At 38.3% G+C, this 14,959-nt stretch overlaps 1 protein-coding gene across 1 annotated transcript in view; it reads right to left on the bottom strand.

Moving 5' to 3' along the window:
- The window catches only part of WDR25 (WD repeat domain 25), a 258,117-nt gene that overhangs the window by 76,271 nt on the left and 166,887 nt on the right, over positions 1 to 14,959 (bottom strand). The window lies entirely within an intron of this gene.

The raw sequence follows: 14,959 nt of genomic DNA, 5'->3' as shown, positions 1-14,959 counted from the left end.
AAAAATTCATTACCAGGTGGCAGCCATCTGGCAATAAGCATCTCTGCAATTTATTAGGCTGGTCCTCTGACTGGGCTATTAATGGGTCCATACTTAGCTACGAGCAGGGCCTCTGAAAATACACACATCCCGTGCTTGAAGATTTTCCATATTGGCTAGTCCTGCTGAGAATGGGTGCTGTACAAGCATGACCTCAGAGAGTGCAGGGTGACTTTAACACCCTGAAGATGTATTGGAGAAGGATTTCAGGGAAGGAAAGCAGCAGAGAACCATAGAATTTAGGTTCATAATATACCTTAAATCAACTATTCAATCAACAAGCATTTATTAAAGATTATCAAATTGGTTCTCTCATTTTTCAGATTAAGAAACTGAGTCATAGGTAGAGAAGTGGAGTTTACACACACACACACACACACACACACACACACACACACCTCTCAGCTTCTTTTCTAAGTGTCTAATGATTTTGTAAAGCTTATTTTAAATTGGGTGAATTTTTCCGTAAAAGTTTTTACTTACCTTGATACATCTGCAAAACTGGGATCCTAAATCTAAAACTATTTCCCTTTAAAACTCCTCCTTCCAAATTTTCCTTTTTCTATCAGAGGTAGCACCATTCAGGTTTGTAACTTCAGCATTATTGCCAACTCTTCATTCTCCTTCACTCCATTTATCTAATCAATTGCCAAATGATGCCATTTCTACCTTTAGGGCATCTTTTGCAACTGAATGCCATCTCTCCATTCACACAGCTCCTGCCTTAGTCCTTGTCAACATTATTGGCCTCCTAATAAAGGATCCTAATTAGTCTTTCTGCTTTAACTCTCTCACAATTCCAGTCTATTCCTACACATTGGTGCCAAAGAAATTTTCCTTAAACCATGGGATTTCCTCTACTCATCCAATTCCAGTGGGCTTCCTATTAACACCAGAATAAAATACAAATTCTTCTGGGTTAACTCTTAAGGCCCTTCCTGATCTGGCCTCAGTCTACCTTTTCAGCCTTATCGGGCATTCCTCTGCCACCTGCACTCTGGAATCAAGACAATTTAGCTCTGTTCCTCACATACAACCTCTGTCTCAGTTTGTATGTCTTTGAACTAGGCATTTCTCATGCCTGGAATGAATTTCCTTCTTAGCTCCCCCTCAGAGACCCTCTCTTCCTGTGATATGCCATTCAGATACTACCTTCTACACAGCCTCTCAATCCTTCCAAGTGCTAGTGCTTTCCTTCTCATGGTATTCTATATAACTACTTTATGTGTGACATATTTACATATTTATTAACTTTCTATTTATGCTATATTTTTCTATGTACTGATTGTCTCCTTAATCATAAAGATGAGTTTCATTCTTTATATTTGTATTCCAGGTCCTAACACAGTACCTAGCACATTTTTTTTTTTATCCTGGGACTCCATTCTAGGAGCATAGGGCCACAACCAGTAGGCAATGGGACACACAGTCGCTCAGGGTCACCCAGCTGGGAAGTGTCTGAGCCCGGACTTGAACCTAGGACCTTTCGTCTCTAGGCCTGGCTCTCAATCCACTGAGCTAGCCCAGCTGCCCCTACTTTAGGTTGCAGTTTCTTTAGCAGATGCAGTTTTTACAGGGTGGGGTTGCTAGCCCCACGCCCAACCCTCTTCCTTTTTTCATCCGGGCTAGGGACCATCCTTGGCCCAGGAGTGGTAAGGGTGGGCAGTAGGGGTCAAGTGACTTGCCCAAGGTCACACAGCTGGAAGTGTCCGAGGGCGGACTTGAACCTAGGACCTCCAGTCTCTAGGCCTGGCTCTCAATCCACTGAGCCACTCAGCTGCCCCCACCTAGCACATAGTAGACACTTAATAAATCCTTGTCGAATGATTGGTTGTTCATTAAAACTCAGGTCTTCTGAATCCAAGCCCAGTGGTCATTCTCTGCTACCATGCTGTGGTACCAAATCAAATCCAGGTTTTTCCCAATGTGCTGAGAGGCCTCCCTTCCTTTTGGTACCATGGGCAAATCTGATAAGGATAGCTAAGATAAGTGGAAAGTGATTGTTTCATCCCATCTTCAAAGACAGTTCAAGTATTCCCTCTTGGAGAAGATTATTCATGATACTCATATGCATTCTAAAAATAAAGGCAGGGGCCATTATGCCCTCTCTGGGCCACTTCTCCAATATTCTCCTTACCACTGACAGTAAAGGAAATCATCCATGACATCTTGCTTACAAGAACAGTGAGCTATTACCACATACCCCATGTTGCTAAAGAACAGCATGAAAGGGAAGGACCTGATTCATTACAAATATTTCCCAGGAGGACCCAGGAAGGCTCAGATATCACTTTAGAAGCTTAGTCAGTATAACACAATTTTCATTCCCTTGTGTCTTTTTCAAGTGACTGGTGATTTGCTGAAGCTTTTTATTGTTTGGGTTTTGTTTTTTTTCTTAAAGTTCTTACTTATTTTGATCTAGGTACTCAAAAAAATGTCAAGGATATGGCAGGAATAAACTGTTTTCACTAGTCAGACAGCCATCATCACTAAGCAGAGAAGCATCCTTCAGTAATGTGAGTAAATCAGATTAATCTGTCCATGTCAGGTCACATTTGGAATACTGTGTGTAGGCCTGGATCCCATGTGTTTCTTTTTTTTAAAGCCTTACCTTCTCTGTTAGTATAAATTCTAAGGCATAAGTGTAAGGTCTAAGCAATAGAGATTAAATGACATAGTTAGGGAGTATCTAAGGCCAGATTTGAACCCAGGTCATCCTGACTCAAGGTCTGGCACTAATCATTGGATTATCTAGCTGCCCCTGAATACCATGTTTTAAGAAAGACACAGACAGGATAGAGTCTGTTCAGAAATGGTAACCAGGATGGAAAAAGGAAAAGACAAAGTGTTTGATGAGGAGAAGATAAAGAAACTTAAGAGTTAATTTGGAAAATTAATTTGGGGGTATGATACAATATTCAAGAATTTGAAGAGTTATCAAGTGAAAGGGGGATCGCACTTGCCCTGCTTAGCTCCGGAGGGCAGAAATAGGGGCAAAGGATAAAAATTATATGGATACAAATTTGGAATTGATATACAGAAAAAGTCTACCTCAGACACACTATTGGCTGTGTGACCCTGGGCAAGTCACTTAACCACAAGAAGCCCTAGGCAATTCTCTAAGACTGTAAATTGCAGGGAAGATGCCAATCTATATCAGTAGAGGGAGGTTCCTCATTTAGGAGTTTCCTATACTAAGGAAATCAAAGATCCAGTGCCTAGCCCTGTCTTTGTCCCCAGATGAAATGGATTTTCTTTCAGAGATGGTGAGATCCTGCTAACTGGATGTCTTCTATTTTTGTAATCATTACTTTTTTTTTTTTTAATACTTAGAAAGAAACCTGCCCTCCCAGGTTAGTCAGAATGGAGCCACCTTCAGGATCTTTCAACTGAAGACTGAAGAGACTTGCCCCCAAGCACAGTATTGTCTTAAGAGGAATATTTGGTTCAGTACTTGTTAGAATAGATATCTTGAGATCTCTTCCAAATCTTTGATGTTCTGGATCATTTGAGATAGACCAAAAGTTCATGAATGCAGGTTTACACTACAAGAATACAGAACAACCAGAGGAGGAAATAAAAGGGGAATTTATGAGGCTTCTGATAAGATCCTGCTGGATCAAAAAAGAAGAAACTGGGGCAGCTGGGTAGCTCAGTGGAGTGAGAGTTAAGCCTAGAGACAGGAGGTCCTAGGTTCAAACCCGGCCTCAGCCACTTCCCAGATGTGTGACCCTGGGCAAGTCACTTGACCCCCATTGCCCACCCTTACCAATCTTCCACCTATGAGACAATACACCGAAGTACAAGGGTTAAAAAAAAAAAAAAAAAAAAAGAAGAAACTGACTAGCTAAAGGTCAGTTAAGCTCAAGCCCTAATTGGGGCAAGAAGAGTTGAAGTAAGCCTAGCACTTTATGAAACAAATTAATTGATTGCTCAATTAATTAAAAAATATTTATTAAGCACTTACTTTGTTCTAAGCATTAGTGACCCAACAAAAGCAAAACATTCCCTGCTTTCAAGTAGCTCATGTTCTAATAGAAAAAGGCAACACACACGGAAGGTTTCAGCTGTAAGTCAGATGAAAAGGTCCCATGGCCCTAAGGATGCCATGGAAAAGCAGATAGTAATGCATCTTCTTTAATGTTATTTCCACTGATGAAACCATTTGCATTTCTGATATTGAACCATTTGACAGGATTTTAGTGTCAAGAATTTTCTTTTCCAGATCTCTAGTAGTTGTCACTACTAAGGATGCAGGTGCTGAAGAACCGCAAAGTCAATAGCTAGGTTTTCTCTCCATAAGGGTTGATACCCTGGATAATGGTTGTGGGAGCTAAGCTGGAAACATGGTTGGTATTCTTGCAGGGTGATGCTCTTCCTAGGTTCAGGATCCTGTGCTGTCTCCATCAAAGTCTGCAAGGAAGTATATGCTGAGAGATATAAATATCTATTCTCCCATTCACACTGAGTGTACTGTAGTAAGCATCTGTTTTCTCAGCTCTTCTTGCTTCTATAACCCACGTCTCTGTGTAATTCCCCACAGACCATCATTCAAGTAAGGTCAATGTAGCATCATCAGTGGAATGAGAATAATAAAGCTCTTTGCACTCTCACCTGCTGGGAGAAAATCTGATGGCAACACCCTGTTAGTTCAGTTCTATTTTGGAGTGAAATGCGGCACTCATAAATCAGTGAACAGTCTTAAGTCCTAGAGCTCTCATAGGCTTACTTAGAGCAAGGATATGCAAAATGATATAGTGACATCATGGGGAAACTCATTTATTCAGCTGGGCAGGATCTAGAGAAGCAGCCTTCTTTAGAAGGCTGATCTTTTGACATTCACCAAGTTGAAGGACCTCTAACACCATAAAGTGAGAATCTTGATGCCTCTAGGTGACCAGGAAACTACATCAAGGGAGGCAGGAGGTCCTGGGGACAGCTTTGTTACCCTTCAGGTAACCTTTGTTACCCTTAAGCAAGAGAAAAAAAGGAGGAGGAACCCTGGTCCTATCACATACAACTCAAACAAAAATCAAAATGGAAATCTTGGAATGGAAATGGAAAATAGAAAATCCAAAATGGAAATAAACAATCATTTCAACCACAATTAGTGAGTAAGGACAGGTGAACTGTGATAACAGGAAGGAAGCTGTTGGTGCAACTAGTCCTAATAAGAACTCTTTTGCTGAGAAGGCCTATAAGAAACACCTTAAAAGGCCAGAGAACAAGAGTCTTTGTAGTAGGGAAGTGCAGCTCTTGAGAGTCTAGTCACCTATGTGGTTTACCTTGTGTATCTATGTTGACGTTCTCCCCAGGTTATACGTATAAATGAATGCAGAATCATATATTGGACTATGCTATAAGATGCCTAGGATGATAAATTTGTGCCACAAAATCATCAACAGGTACATGTGACTTTGACAATCCCTTCTGTATCCTCCCCTATTCTTTCCAGAGAGTGGAAGGACTATGTCAGAGATGAGGCCCTTGCAAAAACAAAACAAAACAAAAATTCATCATTGCACAAGCACTTTACAGTTTACATGGCACTTTCAAATTATTTTTGTATCCTCTGATACCTAGCATAAAACCTTTCACATGACAGGTGCCTAATAAATGTCTGCTTCTATGAAATGCTAATGCAAGAAATGGTTTAGAAAAATTATCCAGCCCACTGAGCAGCTATGTCAGGTCTCTCCTTCCTTTCCCTACACTACCAAATTTCTGGAGGTTCTTCACTCTGTGCCTTGACTTCTTCACCACTGTTTCTCCAGTCCTTTAAAGTCTGGTTTCCATCCCTTCCACTGTATTAAAACTGCTCTAATATATCCCAAAAAATTATTCTCTATGATCCAGTTACATCTGGAATACAAGGATAATTAAGTATTTTAGAGGAAATCATGATAATTAGAGATTGAAATTAGACCTGAGATTCCACTGCTATAGGGAACTTCTGGGTGAGGAAATTCTCTCTATTAATGCAGATTGACATCTTCTCTGCAATTTATTATTTTAGAACATTGCCTACAGGACTGAGAGATGAAGTAATTGGCCATGGTCACACACAGCTATCATGGGGAGTATACAGTATATTATCAGAGATGGGACTTAAACCTGCCTTCCTAACTTTGTGGCCAGTTCTCAATTCATTTACTCTATGTTGTCTTTCATGGACATAATCATATTAAAAACAAAAACAACCAAAAACTACAATATTATAGCAACAGATGCAGAAAAGTTCTCTGGCAAATTGCAACACTTATTTATGGTCAAAACTATACTAAACTAACAAAGCATATGCATAGAATCACCATTTTTAATATAATTTTTAAAATATCAAAAACCAAAAGTTAACATTATTTGCAATGAGGCAGCATTAAAAATCTCCCCAATAAATAAGAGAAAAACAAGATGCCCCCTTTCCTTACTGCTATTTGGCATAGTTCTAGGATGCTAGCAAATAGCATTAAGTCAAAGGTATAAAACAAAAATTGTTCTTATTTGCTGACGTGATTTAGAAAACTCCTGAGAATCAGCAAAGAAATTGAATAAATAATTGCTTCAGTAAAGCAACAAGATACAAAATAACCCCACAAAAACTAATAGCAGTTCAATATAACTATAATAAAGTATTAATGGGAAAGGAAATCTTGTTGAAAATAACAATATATTGTATAGAATATCTGAGAGTTAATATATGGAGGCACCCTTAAGACTCAGATTAATACAATTAACAATACTCTTTAAAGAAATAAAGAATGATGAAAATAATTGCAAGGATATAAACTGGTCAAGGTTGGGCTGTGACAATATAAGATGGTATTACCAAAATTAATTCATAGATTTAGCTCTATGTTGATATACCAATACCAAGGGATGCTTTAAAAAACTAGACAAAATAATAAATTCACTTGAAGAAACAAAAAATATAGACTATCATGGGAAACAATCAATAACCATAAGGAAGCCCAAGAGAATCCCTACTGAGTTGTTGGTTCCATGATCTATGTGGTGAAATTACATGGTGGAGACCTCTGACCACCTCTCATGGAACTGGGCATGCAAACTCCAAGGGTCCATATCCTTTAAGCTAAATATATGAAAGAAGGAATAGGAGAACCCACCAAATCAATCACCCTATTACTCCTGCTACATAAGAATGAAAAAGATTAATACTTCAAGATCTCAAATTATACTATGAAACAGTAACTTTCAATACTTTCTGACACTGGTTAAGTCAACATACAGCAACCCAACAGACTAGATAAGGAAGATTCAGAAACAATTGAACTCAATAACTTAATGTTCAATAAATCTGAGAACATAAATTATTCAGAGAAGAAATCTCTTTTTGAGAAGCACTACTAAGAAAACTGGAAAGTAGTTTAGCAGAAATTATATCTAAACCAACATCTTTACCATATATATGCTAAAAATAAATACATCTGGACAACTATTTGATCAAAAGAAAGAGTGGACCACAAAAGACAAAATTGATAAATTTAATTAAAATAAATTTAAATTTTTCACTAAGAAAAGAAGGGAAATTTTCATCTTTGCATTAAATATCTCTGATACAGATTTGGTATAAAAAATATAGAGGGAACAAACAGAAATACATAAAATCAAGAGTCATTCCTCAATGGATAAAGGGAAAAAGTTCTCAAAAGAAGGAACTACAAAAACTATTAGCAACCACAGTAGGTTCCAAATTTCTAATAATAAAAGAAATGAAAATTCAAACAACTCTGAGATTCTTATTTTTATTGTCATACAAAACACACTTCCATATTGGTCGTTGTAAGAGCAAATTCATACATAAACAAAACCCCAAAATAAAACCATAAATACACTCATGTGAAGGACAACTCTGACAGTTCTTTTTCTAGAGGTGGATAGCATTCCCCATCATGAGTCTTTCAGGATTGTCCCAGATCATTGCTGAGAGTAGCCAAGTTTTCACAAATAATTATTGTACCATACTGCCATTAATGTGTACAATGTTCTCCCAGTTCTGCTTATTTTGCTCTGCATTAGTTCCTGCAGATCTTGCCAGCTTTTTTCTGAAATCATCTTGCTTATCATTTCTTATAGCACAATAGTATTCCATCAGCAACATATACCACAATTGGTTCAGCCATTCCCCAATTGATGAACAGCCTCATAATTTCCAAATCTTTGCCACTACAAAAAAAAAAACTGCTATATATTTTTGTACAAGTAGGTTCTTTCCCCTTTTTTATTACCTCTTTGGGATACAGACCCAGCAGTTACTGGATCAAAGGGTATGCACAGTTGTATAGCCTTTGAGCATAGTTCCAAATTGTCCTCCAGAATGGTTGGATCAGTTCACAACTCCACCAACAATGCATTAATGTCCCAATTTTGCCACATTCCTTCCAACATTTACTACTTTCCTTTACTGCTATATTAGTCAATCTGATAGGTGTAAGGTGATTCCTCAGCATTGTTTTAATCTGTATTTCTCTAATCAAGAGTGACTTAGAACATTATTTTATATGACTTGGTTGCTTTGATTTCTGAGGCTGTTTTGATTAATACCTCAAACCTAGTAAATTGGCAATGATGAGAAAAGATAGGAATGATCAATGCTGAAAGAGTTATGGAAAGAAGAGTACATTAATATGCTATTGGTAAAACTATAAATGGATCCAACCATCATGGAAGTAATTTAGAACTATGTTAGGAAAATTACTTATGTATCTATAACCTTTGAAGCTGAGATCCCACTGCTAGGCATGTAGCCCAAGGAAATAAAAAAATAATTTTTAATGGCCCCCATATACTTCAAAATATTCAAAGCAGCATTTTCTATTGAGCAAAGGAAAAAAAAGAAATGGCTAAATAAACTATATTGCATGGGCATAGTGCAATATTATTGTACAATAAGAAACTATGAATGTGAAGAATTCAGAGAAGTATGGATAGACAATACAATACAAAAAAAGGAAGAACCCAGGAAAATAATATATACAATAACTACAACAATGTAAATGGAAAGAACAAACAAAAAAACTACTGAAATCTGTGTAATAAGAATACCCAAAGATGAGAGAGAAAAATGTACTTTCTTCACAGAGTCAAGGGACAATAGGTATAAATCATTCCATATAATTCCAGAGAACTTCCAGATTCTGTTGATGTATTGACTGGTTTTGCTCAGCTCTTTTTTATCCTTTTTTATTTTAACATAGTTTGTTACAAGAGATGACTCTCTAGATTAGGGATGGAGGTGAGATATATTAGGCAGACAACCAATAAGCATTTTTGCAGTATATACCATATGCCAGGCACTGTACTAAGCACTGGACTTACAAAGAAAGGGAAAAGGTGGTCCTTACTCTTAGAGCTCACGATCTAATGGAAAATAAAAGTGACCTAAAAATGTTGTTTTTAAAAGATTTTAAGAAGAATTAAGCACAGAAAAAGAAAATAAATTGTAAATCATTAGGTAACATTGTAAAAAAAGAAGAGCAGAAAAAAGGAAAGAAGAACATAAATGAGAAAGAAGAAGGAGGGAGAAGAAAACAGGGAAGAAAAGAAGAGAAATAGAAAAAGGAGTTGGAGAGAGGAAAGAAGAGAAAAGGAAGTAAAGCAGGCATGAATGGGGAGTTAAAAGAGTAAAAGAAAGAAAAGAAACAGGAAGGTAAAGAAGGGGAAAGAGTAGAGAAGAAGAGGAAAAAGGAGATAAAAGAAAAAAGGAAAAAAGAAGAAAGAACAGAGATGAGGAAAAAAGAAAAGAAGGGAGAGAAGAGCTTTCTTTTATTCACAGTTTACAAAGATATTTCCTCATGTGAACTCAGTCATAAAAGTATTTTTTTTCTCCCTGTAGCAGCTGGGTAAACTAATTGTAGAGGTGAAGACCGGTGAACAACTAGAATTCAAAAAAAACAAGAGTAAAGCCCATGTTTTCTGATTATTTCCACTAGACCAACGCTTTCTTGCCAGGAATCGCCACACTGTGGCTATTCCAGAAAGGTCGAACACATGACCATTTCCAAATCTTATCAGCATCAACTGCAAAATAATAGTGATACCCCATAGAGACCCTGTGGGATGTGGCTGGTTTCCATTCCTTTGTTCAGCAACAAAATCACTCCCTTGCCTTTGTTAAAGTAGAGACAAGTAGCTGGATGGGGGCAATTTATAGCAAATAAAAGGAGGAACCAATAAGAAATGATATCTGGCAACTTTAGCAAACCATTTAATCAAGAATGCAGAGAAATTGACTGAGAAAACAAAGAACATTTTGAGGTCCTTGGAGCAGACCAGTATCCCCTTGAGATAGCACTGGATGATACTGAACTGGTAAGATTACAGAGGGAGAAGACAAGCGCACTAAAAATAATTAATCTGTGAGAGACTTTTATTTAAGTGCTGATTCATGGGAGCTCTCTAAGTCAAACAACCACTCAGTGCTATAAATTAAGCAGATAAAATATGGCTTTATGAGGTGAGCACAGCATGTTTTGGATGCTTATATTGACATTTATAATCTACAGATTTTTAACTGTATTGATTTAGAACCTCAGAATAAATGCCCTCACTGCCAAATCCTCATTAATGATGACAGACACTGTGTGGATAGCCCCCTGGATATCGCTGGGAAACAAAGTCCATTACATTATGTTTTCTGTGCGTTCCTATTAGCCTGTGGGTGTGAGGGAGCAAGGAAGCAAATCTTGTTGGGGTGGGGAAGGTGGTGGGGAGAGAAAGAAAGACAGCCTCCAGAGCAAAGGAGAAAAGCAGACCCAAAAATAAGAGAGTAGAATATAAACAAATCAAAGCTTGGGAGGGGAATGGGAGAAGATACCAAAGTTGATGATGCAGTTGCCTCAAGTACACTTCTTTGGTCTATAAGAGCTCACATTTCTTTAACAATGACGTAGGTCATGCAAGTAATATTATCCTCCACAAATGACAGATGAGGAAGCTAAGATCACAGGGCAAGTTAGTGGCAGATCCAGCAGCATTAGTGGGACCAGAATCTGGTCCTCTGACTCCACACTGCATTGTATAGGCCACAAATGATCCAGTGAACTAAGCTTCCCAGAGACCACCACACCTGATACCACCAAGAACAATGCAAAAAGATGTATGAAAGAGCTAGTAACTGAAGCCAGAAGGCCTAGGTTCCCATCCCGGCTCTTATCACTTGCCAGATGTGTAACTTAACCTTCCTAAGCCTCAGTATCTTAATACTTGTTTAGCCTACCTCACAGAGCTGTTTCTGAGGAAAAACACTTTGTAAATAGTTTGTTTGAAGAATAGGGAATTCCTATTGGAAGGGGAACTGCTGATAAGAACTGTTCAGGGGACAGTCCCTACATTACCCTTTGTGCTCCCATTTATCATTGCATGTATTTAGGCAAGTGAGGAGGGTGGGAGGAGGAAAGGAAATGTTCTCTTTCTCTTCGCCCCCTCTGGCCACCCCCTTCTCTACTTCTTGTAGGACAGGGAAGAGAAATGAAAGAAGTGAGGAATGAGGGGGAAACACTCGAATTCAGAGTAATTTGCCATCATAAAAAGGGACAGTCAAGAGTGCAAACTCCCATATGACTCCAAATTTTTCCTTTCTTGATTCAATCAATTTAATAAACCTTTATTAAGCACCTATGGCCCTGCTCAACAAAGGAGAAATGAAGATTAATAAAATGCAATCTCTGCCCTCACCGAGCCAAGGGGACAATCACTACTCCTCTGATCTGGGACACAGTCATTTCATAAATGTGGCCTGAGGAGAGCAGAAGCTCATCCTGTGGCTACATTGGCCTGCCACCATTTCTTTTCTTTCTTTTTTTTTCTTTTTAACCCTTACCTTCTGTCTTAGAAATGATACTAAAAATTAGTTTCAAGGCAGAAAAGCAGTAAGGGCTAGATTTACCCAAGATCACACAGCTAAGAAGTGTCTGAGGCCAGACTTGAACCCAGGACCTCCCATCTCTAAATCTGGCTTTCTATCCACTGAGCCATCTGCCTGCCCCTCTACTCTCATTTCTTAAGCCTACAATCCATTAAAGCCTCTACACCTTTAACACATGAATTGGTTCTAGGTTTCCTGGTCTGTATTTCTGTTTACACTTTTTGGATTCAAGGACAAGCTTGATTTGAGCTTTAAAGGATACACAGGAAATCAACAACTTCCTCATTAATAAATAAAGGTATCGGTTGGATGATCGTGCAGTTATAAATTCTCTGATCTTCTGATTCTATGAATAGGGGAAAAATACAAGTAGCGCACTCTAGACATCATTATCACTAACTTTTAATGGCATGTTAACATTTACAAATATTACCTCATTTCATGCTTATAACCACCCCAGAAGGCAGATGTTATTTTTATTCTCATTTTATTAATGAAGAAGCTGAAGCAGAGGTTAAATGGCTTGTCCAAGACTATACAGCTGGTAAGTTTCTGGGGCCAAATTTGAACTCAGGTCTTCCTGGTTCCAGGTCCACCATTCTAACTAGTACAACACTTACCTGTATACTTTGGAATTAGGTAAACAAAAAAACCTTCAAATACTCAAACAGCTCTGTGATCTCTGTTCTCTACAAAGACCCAGAGCAGAACTCATCCATATCCTCCTTATGAGTACCAGAGAGGATCCACCCAGTATCCTGGGAACTTGCCTCAATTTCTCAATTCCTCTTGAAATTGAGAGAATGCCAATGGAGCCCATGGTCTCTTCTTTCATTGTCCTTCACTCTCACCATATTATCTGCCCATTTTTAAAAATTCTCATTAGGTTTGTAGATGACTCTGAGCTAGGAAGGAGGACTAACATAATGGATGACAGAATCAGAATCCAAAAGAATCTTGATAGGCTAGAGCTCTCGGCTGAATCTAATAATATGAAATTCAATAGGGATAAATGTCTTACACTTGGGTGCAAAAAATTGGTTTCATGAGTACACAGTGGAGGAGGCATAGTTAGATAGCAGTTTTTCTGAGAAAAGATCTGGAAAAGATTTGTGGACTAAAAGCTCAATACAGGTCAGCAATATGATGTGGCAACTGAACAAGCTAATACCATATTAGTTTGTATTAAGAGAAGCTACAAGGAATAAAGGAGGTGATAGTCCCTCGGTCAGCCCTCATGTAGAATATTAGGTTCAGCTCTAGCTGCCAGAACTGAAAGACACTAATTAACTGGAGTGTGTCCAGAAAAGTACCAATAGTAAAGGTCCATGTCATATTGATATCAATTATATGAACTTGGGGTGTTTGGTCTGGAGAATAAAAGATGGGAGTGGAATTATAGAATGAGATCTTCTTCAAGTATGTGGAGGGCCAAAATGAGGAAGAAGGATTCAATTTGTTCTTGTTGATCTCAAAGAGCAGAACAAGGAGCAACATATGGAAGTTGTAAAGAGGAAATTTAGGTTTAACTTCAAGAAAATTTCCTAACAATCTGAGCTGTCTGAAAGTAGAAGGGGCTGCCTCAGAAGGTAGTGGGCTCCCTCTCCTTAGAAGTCATCAAGCAGAAACTGGACAACTATTTTATCAGCTGTGTTGTCATGGAGATTCCTTTAGGGTTTGGGTTAGACAAGATGATTACCAAGGTGATCCTACTGTCAAATTTTATGATTCATCCATTCCCTACATTTTACATCTCTTTCAAAATTTCTTGCTTTTGATTAACAGTACTCCTTTCCACATTCTCTAAGATTCATTCAAATTGGATTAATTGTCATAGAGAGACTCCCTGGATCAATAGAATGCAACCTTCATAAGGGAAAATAATCAATTGATAAGTTCTTAATTAGCACATTCTATGTGCCAGCCATTGTGCAAGGGCTGGGGATACAACCCTTTCCCAAATAAGTAGCAGGGGCTTTATGTCTAGCACAGTTCCTGGCACATAGAAGGTGTTCAATAAATGCTTCTGATGGATTGACTATCTTGTTTTTATGGCTCTGTCTTTGTTCTTGGATCTTCTTGAGCACTGTAAGATAAAGGTGGACAGGGAGAGGACCTTAAATGTCAGGCAGAAGAGTTTCAGTTTTATTGGATCATAGGAAACCATTAAAGAATTTTGAGTAGGGCAGCAGATAGGATCAGATGAAGAAAATTAAAACATAATGAAGGTTACTTTGACAAGTATGAAAAGAGGAGGCCAAAAGCATTGTTCAGCAGTGATAGTCCAGGACTGTGCTAATGTAGTGCTCTCTGAGGATGGTGGCAATAGGAGTAGGTAGAGCAGTGGGGAAAAGGGTAAGAGCTGAGGGAAAGGTAGAACAAACAGAATTAGGAGACAGCCTGATACAGCAGAAAGAGCAATGAATTTGGAGTTGGAGATATTGGGTTAAAATCCTGGCTTTTGCCATTTATTGCATGTTGAAGCTTCACTTTCGTAACCTATAAAACAAAGTGGGGGAGAGGGAGGATCAGTTTGAAGGCCTATGATGTCCCTTCCAGGGTCAGGTCTAGGACCCTATGGATCTACAGGATTATAAACTGGAGATAAAAAGTGAAAAAGAGGAAAGAATCAAAGAAATCCCTTGATGCTACCACTAACAGGAAATGGGAAGCCAGAAGGCAAAATGGGAAAGATAATTCCTCCTTGGGGCAGCTATGTAGCAGAGTGGAAGACTGCAGTTGAGCAGACCTGGTTTCCAGTATGCCCTCAGATACTTCTTAGCTGTGACTCCCTGGGCAAATCATTTAACACCAATTGCCTAGCCCTTGCTGCCCTTCTGTCTAAAAATTGATACTAAGACAGACAGCAAGGGTTAAATAAATTTAAAAAAAAAATGATTCCCCCAAACCAATCAGAATCAAATATACTCAAAATTTTATAATTAACATTTCCTTCCATTAAGAGGAAACTACACTGTAAGTTATACTATAAGAGAATGTAAAGCAGTATAATTTAAGGGAAGGCACATTACCCTG

The sequence above is a fragment of the Gracilinanus agilis genome, chromosome 2, assembly GCF_016433145.1.
Source record: "Gracilinanus agilis isolate LMUSP501 chromosome 2, AgileGrace, whole genome shotgun sequence".
Lineage (NCBI taxonomy): Eukaryota > Metazoa > Chordata > Mammalia > Didelphimorphia > Didelphidae > Gracilinanus > Gracilinanus agilis.
The sequence above is the reverse complement of the archived record's forward strand: the minus strand, read 5'-3'. Positions and strand labels throughout refer to the sequence as shown.